Source organism: Ochotona curzoniae, unplaced genomic scaffold (assembly GCF_017591425.1).
Source record: "Ochotona curzoniae isolate NIBS_2020 unplaced genomic scaffold, NIBS_Ocur_1.0 contig_4105, whole genome shotgun sequence".
Taxonomy (NCBI): domain Eukaryota; kingdom Metazoa; phylum Chordata; class Mammalia; order Lagomorpha; family Ochotonidae; genus Ochotona; species Ochotona curzoniae.
This window is the reverse complement of record NW_024466129.1, coordinates 10,122,782-10,132,569: the sequence shown is the minus strand read 5'-3', so window position 1 is coordinate 10,132,569 and position 9,788 is coordinate 10,122,782. Positions and strand designations below refer to the sequence as shown.

At 43.8% G+C, this 9,788-nt stretch overlaps 1 pseudogene; it reads right to left on the bottom strand.

Annotated features, from left to right (window-relative positions):
- Positions 1-5,328: 5,328 nt before the first annotated feature.
- On the bottom strand, positions 5,329-9,168 carry LOC121159242 (annotated as a pseudogene).
- Positions 9,169-9,788: the final 620 nt, after the last annotated feature.

The following is a 9,788-nucleotide window of genomic DNA, read 5'->3' as shown; positions in this document are numbered from 1 at the left end:
CTGTATGAACAGGCAGGGTGCTCACGATCCTTGAAGACCACCCATCACCTTCCTATCCCACCTCTGGTCTTGTACCGTGAACGTCATCCATAAGCTACGTAACCGATTCTCAATAGTATTCCTTTGGCTCAAGCCTTGTCTTGATTTGCAGTAGGGCATGATACGATGTTTGAGCAGAAAGGAGAAAGTGCAATAGACCAGTTATACTGTTTTTCATACTTGCCATGTCTAGTTTTCTTCTATTCATTGAATGGTTCAAATACTCAAGAACTGGGTCAGGGAAGGGTTAGAATAAGAATCCTTCTAGGGCCCGGCACTGTGGCCTAGTCGCTAAAGTCCTCGCCTTGAACACACTGGGATCCCCTATGGGTGCTGATTCTAATCCTGGCAGCCCCACTTCCCATCCAGCTCCCTGCTTGTGGCCTGGAAAAGCAGTTGAGTACAGCCCAAAACCTTGGGAACCTGCACCCGCATGGGAGACCCAGAAGAGGATCTGGGCTCCTGGCTTTGGATCTGCACAGCTCCGGCCGTTGCAGTCACTTGGGGAATGAATCATCCGACAGAAGATATTTCTCTCTGTCTCTCCTTCTCTCTGAATATATCTGATAAATAAATAAATCTTTTAAAAAAAAATCCCTCTAGTTTTGCCATGGTGGCTAAAGTTGTGACAGAGCCATAAAAAGAATCAGATGCTCGGGCCCGGCGTGGTGGCACAGTGGTTAAGGTCCTCGCCTTGCACGCCCGGGATCCCATATGGGCGCCAGTTCTAATCCCAGCAGCCCCGCTTCCCTCCCAGCTCCCTGCCTGTGGCCTGGGAAAGCAATCGAGGACGGCCCAAAGCTTTGGGACCCTGCACCCGCGTGGGAGACCCGGAAGAGGCTCCTGGCTTCGGATGGGCATAGCATCGGCCATTGTGCTCACTTAGGGAGTGACTCATCGGATGGAAGATCTTCCTCTCTGTCTCTCCTCTCTGTATATCCGCCTTTCCAATAAAAAATAATTAAAATAATAAATCTTTAAAAAAGAATCAGATGCTCATCACACAAAAATTAAAAAGAGCAGCAATTAATCTAAGGAAGCCAAATGAAAAGGACTATATTTAAACTTTGAGAGGTGCAAAAATTGGCCAGTTGTAACTGCAAAGAAACAGGTAATCCAGCCGATTGTAGTATGAGATTTCCAAGTCAGAAATGAGGTTCAGAGCAAAAATGTAACCTCAAAGACACTAACACTGTGAGCACAACTGGAGTCTCTAAATCAGTGTGTACTCACTGACCATGAAGTAATAAGGACTAACTTGCCAGAAACTTGTGTCATGGAACCAGTGGCTGACGTTCTGAACCTCTCACTTGGGACGAAGGTTTATTCAAGTTTAATTATTTGATTTCTCACTCCTACACAAACCTTTAGATTTTCTTGACTTCCATGTACTCAGGGACCCAGTGTAGAACTTAGCTACAAACAAAAGGTAAACACAATTGTTTGCCAGAACGCGGAGAGGCAGACACATCGTTGCTTCTGATTACAGACGGGTTTTATTTCATTGTGATAGCTATAAGTTCAGGAGCACCATGATTGCTATTTAATCTGCAGCAATTTCCTCTTTAGTCGGATGATCACACAAGGAGTTGGCCCCCAACATTGGGATTGCTATTGATTAGTATTGAGTGATCACCCTGACATGGAGGAGTTCATGTGGACAATCACTTTCTTCTGTATTCTCATTTTCTCTGCTTTCGTTCTCTCTCCTTCACACATACACACATAAACACAACTGTTTCCAACGGATAAGTAACAGGCTAAGATTTTCATAGGACAAGTTCCCTCTTAAAGCCTAAAGTTATCATCAGTGAAGAAAGCTTTTGGGTATTTTTCAGGTTGTAGGAAATGAAAAGCTAACTCCTTAGGCCTTGGTCTTTGCTCACTTGTGTGCACTGCCATGGTCATGCGCCCACTGCCTCCACCAGGCTCATGGCGCACTCTTAGTTGAGCAGTGACAATGTCCACCGGGATCCATAGAATCAGTTGGTGTATTTCCCAGGGGAGACCAATACATGGAACCAAACAGTGGCTCTCAGAATTGGCAGAAAGAGAAGGAAGATAGCTGGGTATCTCAGAAACAGGAGGTTCCCAGCCTTCTGGAAGATTAGGAGACCGGCTCTCTAGCCAGCAAGAGCATCAAGTAAATTTCTAGCCAATGATTTCCACTGGTAAATGAGCAGGTTTGCATGGAAGGTCATTAATTATCTTCCATTTAATCATCCATTTTAAGAGTTTCTGCGGGCTGGATAATTAAAGATACAGTATTTTATAGGGATTACTGGGGTACATAAAATCCCCAGCCATGTGCCAAGGCTGATAGAATTTGTCTTAAAGCATTTAGAACTGTCTCTGATGATGACCAAATATTTTTGTGACCAGAGTCCTGAGTCTGTGGAGACTATGGGATTCCTGCTTCCTGGGTTTCTTGCAGCCTCTCAACCCACTCCAGCATAAGAGCCTGGAAAGGACAGGGCTTAAGTGTCTGCCCTCCTGCAAGAAGGGCCCAAGTGCAAACAGAAGAACTGAGCTGCCTTGCTCCTGCCAAGATGAGCTGCAGACTGCTGAAGAACAAGGAATCACAGCAGTGTTGATCTTCTGAAGGGTAAAATGCAGGCAGACCTGTTGTGGCAGGCAACTTTTGAAGACCATCTTCAAGGGCTCCAGCCTCCTTCCCTTCACACCTTTGTGGAATCTCTCTCCCCTTTGAGTTTGTTTTTTTCCCCATAATTACATATTTTTAGCTAATTAAATAATGTGAATTGAGGGGATATCATTTCCGTAAATAGGTTATAAAAGATTGTGACGTTATGCCAATGCTGGAGAAACCCTTGTGGAAAACAACAGAGGGAAGCCTCTGGCCAGCAGCTCCTGAGGAACTGAGAGCTGCCAACCTGGGAGTGTGTGTGCAATCTTACCCTTCCTCAATTTAGCCAGAGATGAGACCACGGTCCCATGTGCTACCTGGATCCTAGCCCTGTGAGACCTTAACACAGAGGACCTTAACATAGGTCATCCATGCCCAGTTTCTGGTCCACAGAAGTTGTGCGATAATAAATGAGCAGTGAAAGCCCTGTCTGTCACTTTGGGCCCTGGCATGGCTACACCTGATTACTGCCAGGCTCTGGGCTGACATGGGTCGAGCCTCGTCACCTTCTGTGTTTGCAAGCCTGTGTGGTTCCTACACATGTCTTTATTTTTTCACCTGGAGTAAGGAGCCAACAAAGACGATGTTCATGTAGACTGTTCGGCAAACACTCTTCAGTAGGATATAGGACAATGGTGACCAGGACACCCTTACGAAGGCCTCCAGATTGATAAGAGGGTGAAGTAAAACAAAGAAAGAATCTCTGATGAACATTTAAGAAAAATATACCTAAGTCATGAACTTATGCAGGCATGATCCTGCTTGGAATCTTTGAAAAGTGATGTCCTCCTTCTTAAAGTTTTGGTACAGAGCTTCTGTGGTCTTGCTGAATGAGAAAGATGCACCTGCCAGGAAAAGCAGGAGAATGTAGCAATGGCTTGATACACCCACTTGTTTCCTTATCAGCGTATTATGAAACTTCAGGCTACCCATGAATATGTCTGTGAAGTGACTTTATAAATAACGTAAACAGTGTAAAATGCACTGTTGTTACAATATAGGTGAAAACAATGGTGAAGATGGGGATGGAAGCGAAAATCTCTGACCCTAAGGAATTTTTAAAAATAGTGAAAAATACAACAGAGAGGGGTTAATATCCAGGATATAGAAAGAAATCCAGACACACAACAAAGGTAAAACAAGCCAGTTAAGAAATGAGCAAAGAAAGCAAGCAGATATTTTTCAAAGGAACAAGTTCAAACAGCTAACAGACATATGATAAAAAGCTTAAGCTCTCCAGCAATAAGGGAAATACAAACGAAAACTACATTGACATTCAACTTAAACCCAGTGAGATTGGCTTACATGCAGAAATCTACTAGCAACAGCTGGTGGTGAGGATGTAAGTTAAAAGGTACCCTACTCCTTTGCTGGCGGGGTTGTAGACTAGCCTACACAGTGGGGAGCAGCCACCGTGAAGTCAGTATGGAGAGTGTTCAGGCAACCGGAAATTCATCTACCATATAACCCAGCAATCCCATTCCTGAGAACATATCCAGAAGTGATACCTACATGAGAAAGCAACTTGCATGCCTATATGTATTGCAGCACAACCAATAATAGCAAAGGCATGATAACAACCCAGACGCTCATTGAAAGAGGATTGGATAAAGAAACTGGTACATATACTCTATGGAACAGTACTCAGCCACTGAAAAGAATGAAATTCTACCATTTGGAACAAAGTGGTCCTAACTAGAGACATGATCTCCAGTGAAGTAAGCCAATCCCAATAGGGTAAATATCATATGTCCTTTCTGCGATAAGGCAACTTTCATCCAAAATATAAAATGAAACAATATGCAAGCAAACAAGTGCATATTTATAAGTTCACAAATAAGTAATGCAGACCAGAGCACCAGGAATCAAAGAATATCTGCAGCACGCATATTTACTCCTGTACTAAAGAAGGCCTCTGGTAAAATTGTCAAACACACCTAGACAACAAAATAGTAAACTTGGCAAAGTCTCTAGTATTTCTTACACCTACAATGTCATGACACGTGTGAACAGCAGAACACTGGAACCAAGAATACAGCTGGAGGACTATATTATTACAAGACACAGGGCACAAAGGGACCCTGCGACCTGAGGGACACGAGGCCGCGGCCTGCCCTGGCTCAGGAGGCTGGCAGAGCAACCAGCGGGCTCCTCCGGGATGCCCGGAGGACTCCGAGGGTCCTAGGATGCTTCCAGATCTGGAACTGTGGGAGGGGCTGTTAGCAGGCAGCTTCTTGCCCCCACGTCCTTGTGTCCAAGGCCTTGTCCTTCTAAAAATACGTGTTTGAAAGTATGGCTCCGGATCCTGTTGTATCATATAGACCTATAGAAATATTTCACTGTGTTGGTATGATGAATAAACACTAAGAGTGTGTTTTAGTTAAGCCTCTATTTTCTGCTTGCAAGCTCAATGTTACTCAGATTTTAAGAGAAATGAATACTTTTTTTTTTCGCGATTTAAGGAATACATTTATTTGAAGAAATATTACAACATACAAATCTACATAAAGTCTTCATTCCAACCCCAATGGTGGCCAATTGATACAATGCACATAAAAACCTTAAAGAACCCAGAGCGCATACAGGAGCCCACAGGAGGACCACCGTGAAGCCAGCAGCGGATCAGCGAGTCGGATGCGGGCTCAGGCGGCCGTGGTTGTGCACTGCACGTCTGACCCAGCAGGCTCCACACGAGACGCAGGACGGTGGCAGGTGCCGCAGGATCCCAGGGTCTGGCGGCCAGACTTGTCCAGAACCATCTTCTCCTGTTCCTCCTCCTCCTTGATTTTGGCTGAGACGCTCTCCCGAGCTTTGGCCAGCAAACACCGGTTGATCTCCAGGCTGATGGCATTGGCCAGAGAGTGTGGCACGGCATTCCCTACCTGCTGGTGTCTGTCCAGGATGTTGCCGTAGAGCCGTTAGGTGTCGGGGAAGCCCTGGGAGCTGGCACACTCCTGCACGCTGACCACGTGGTGCCGCATGCCCATGGGCTCAGGGTTGGTGACGGTGGTGCAGATGAAGCCGTCCCACTCCAGCCACCCTTAGAGGCCTGCCCAGTGGTTGTGCCGGTTCCCGGTGTGGGGCAGACACCGGGAATGAGCGTGTTGAACTGTCGGGCCATGGGGTTGCAGGCCTTGCCAGCTTCCGAGCAAGGAGCACATGCTGCGGAGGGCACGGGTGCTGCTGCTAGGCCGTTCTTGGGGACGTGGTGCGTGTAACTCAGTTTCCTGGCCGGTGTGCCATCAGCCAGCACCTCGATGTTGGCCAGTCGGAGCCCAGCCCAGGGGGACCTATTGCATCTGGGCGGCCACCAGGGCGCTCACGTCCTTGCAAATGTGGTCTCGGAGAATGGGCTGGTACTGCGTGCCCCGGAGCTGCCTCTGGAACCAGGACTGAGGCTCGCCCTTGTAGGAAATCTCGGGCGACGAGGCTCCACTCTGGATCTCCTGGAGATCAGACATGGTGCTGGTGCGGAAAGGGCCTGAGCTCAACCTGGTGATGTTGCTGACGAACTTGTCCTCCACATGACGCTCAGCTGGCAGGCCTGGGGCGCAAACACGTGCAGAAAATCCGGGAAGAGGGGCAGCTTCTCCCCGGGCGCTGTGGAGAAGGAGGAGGAAGAGGGGAAAGAAAGGGAAGCCCTATACCCACAAAACTGTACAACAAAAATTAAGAATAAGAATTAATATTAAAATTTGAAAATTTTGTAAAATAACAACAATATGACTTTTGCTTACTCACATTCAAGAAATCGGGTACTAATAATCTTGACAAGGTTGTCTAAACAGAACAACCCTAAGAGGGCTTCCAACGGAAGAAACGTGTGCTGGATAATCTAAATTATGGAAGACCATCTTCTCAATGGAAATACTGTTAAAGTCATCGTGAATAACTTTCCTTTCTTCCACAACCCTCCATTGTTTTGGAAAACAACAGATTACTGAGGTGAGCGTTAGATACTGTAAAAAACCACTGAAACATGTGACATATGACTGCTATATATTCCTTTTAATTTGCTTTTTATTTGAAAAGACAAGCAAGCAGCACTCAATGATTTCTGTTGAGTTTGCATGGGATTGTGTAACCCATTATGTTCTCTGAAAGTCAACAAAGTCGCCACAAAAAAACTTTCTTGGCTGAAGTTCCATTTGAATCTATCACGCAGCATGTGACACACCTACGGTTGAGCTCATTCATTTTCCCATAGGACAAATGATGCTATCACATATCACCGGGAAGGGATGTTCAAGGTATCCTATGCTGTAACTCAGGATTCCCTCATGAAACATTCTTACTAGGAAGAATCAGGGGACAACAAGATCCGATCAGCTTGGACGAGGGCACAGTTCAAATAAAAGAGCAGAAAGAGACATCCAGGGTGTGGCCAACGTACATTGGGAACTTCAGCCGCTGCCTTCTCATGGTTTTACTGAACCCACAGAGGGGTGATGTGAGGAGTCCCACACAGAATACGAGAGATTCTGTGAATGGAGAGATACGGTGTGGGAAGATTTTGGTTTGTTGGCAGAATGATTATGAATAAACATGTAAATTCTGCTTTGAGAGGATGTGCTAAGTCAGGTGAATTTCTCAAAGTTTATTTGAAAGAATTTCACAGAGAGAGAGCAAGAGTGAGAGCGAGAGTGAGAGAGAAAGAGAGAAAGAGAAAGAAGAGGAAGAGATCTTCCATCTATTGATTCACTCTTCAAACAGCTGTCATGACCAGAGCTGGGCTTGTCCAAAGCCAGAAACAAAGAAATTCTTCTGAGTCCCCCATGTGCGTGCAGGGATTCCATGACTTGAGCCACCTTCTGCTGCTTTCTCAGACCTTTAGCAGGGAGCTGGAGCAGAAGTGGAACAGCCAGGATGTGAACCAACTTCTACATGGTATGCCAGTGCCTCAGGTGGAAGATTAGCTGCTAAGCCGCTGCTAAGCTTGCCCCTAGATCAGAAGAATTTGACTTTAGGTTCCCATATCCTTCAGAGAATAAGGGTCGCTTCTGGAATCAAGAGGAACTCCCTGCACACATGTGTATTGTTCTACCAAAAGACTTCAGATGCAATGTTTCGGAAAATATTCCCAAGAGTCTGAAAGTCAAGCATCTTGAGTACAGGAGACAAAAATATCTCTTACGAGTTATGAAACTAAAAATGTTCCTCATGTAGGCTTGTGTTTCAAATTCACATTATACAGTGATACATAAAATCCCACGCCGAGATTTTGGTTTGTAGTATTATGGTGTTAGTAGAATACCAGGCATTTGACAAAAACAAAAGAAAATCTTCTCTCAAGGGACCTAATTTCAGACCAAGCCTTGCAAAATATCCACAGATCAAATGCTAATAAAGGTGATCACAAACCCCCAAACAGAAGTGCACCACACAATGGGTGACCATTCAACAAAAGACAACAAAATTGGCACATACATGATTGCAACTGCACGTATTTCACTTACAGAATAGTCAGACACTACTGTTTCATTTGACATGAATGGTTGATGGTTTGGACATCATGGTTAGGTTAGAGATGATAGGGTAGTGGTCCTGGACAGACTTTGTTTTTATTGTATTGTATTGTATTAAATTGTATTCTTTTATTTTCATACTGTTTACATAGTTGATTAGGACACAAAGGGTCAAGGGTTACAGGAAAGTGGGTAAGACGATTGTTTCCATATTTTTGTGTGTGTATCTGAGGTAAGGGTAGAGACAAAGGGAGAAGCCCCACCCAGTCTCCCACCCATCCGAGGTCCCTGATGTGGGGCATGCTCCGAGGGCACTGCTCAAGTGGTTTCAATAGTTCGGTAGTTCTGAATTGCTGCCAATCTCGCCATTCCAAGCACGATGAAATTGCTGCCCTCGCATGGGGGTAGGCCAAAGGGGGGCCCCCCCTCAGGATCCATTTACATCTTATTTACTAGGACTCCACTTCTATTACCTAACAGGCCGCTGAGGTCCTTTCCACTTAATATCAACTCCTTGGGAACTGGATTCCAACACATGGATTTTTGGAAGGAACAGACATCTAGATCACAGCAACTTAAAGTATAAATCAGCACTAAAATCAAGCATCAGTTAGTTAATACAGATGTAAATAAACAGGCATATCCTATAAATAAACAACACTTCTGAAATATTTCTTAGAAAATTTGAAAGTAAAACGCATATAGAAAAATGCCAGGCAGATTAAAGTCACATCAAAATAACAATACAAAATCTTAAAATTTACTGGGACAACTATGCAGAAGAAGAATAATAGGAACTAATCCTTCCAGATGCTTCCATCCACTGCAAAGCTGTGATTATTAAATCGTGCTACATTAGGAGATAAACAGGTAAAGCCCATGATTATAACCAGACACGCCTAGAATTTCATGTAGAGCAAAAGAGAATCTTCAAATCAGGAAGGGGAAAGACAAGCAACTTCATGAACAATGTTGGGATCATCAAGTTGTCACCTGGATAAACAAACTTACAGTCATGTTCGTGTCTCCAAAAAATAATTCTAGAATGATAAATTTTCACATCAAGTGTGAAAAACAAGAGAGTTTTATAAAATTAGTTCCATGCTGTACAACACAGTAATCTATCCACTCATGCAGCCTATTACAGAATATATACATACATCAAAAAAAGAGTCCGATTGTCCCAACACATTGGAGGAGCTGGATATGTTGATTTCCGTGATTTGATCATCACAGATTGAATAAATGTAATGGAAAATCATAGTATACTCCTAGTATACTCATATGTTCAAAGGGTATGCTACAATACAAATAACCTCTTAAAGATAATAGATATTATAGAATAAAATAATAATAAAAAGGGTGATTTTAAAAAAGTGAATAGGAGGCCCTTTACAAGACTTAGAAACTATGAAAATGGATGTTTTACTCAATAAGTATAAAAAAACTTCTTTGTTAGGAAAAATGTTGTGGATATTGAAAGAAAAATGCAAGATAGGAAAATACAAAACATTTGCAGAACATACTTGAAAATAAAATAATTGTTGAAATATACAGAATTTCTACAACTGAATTTTTTAAAAAGTCTCAAGAGCTTAATTTTTTAAAGTACAACTTTCCATAAGCATACACTTTAT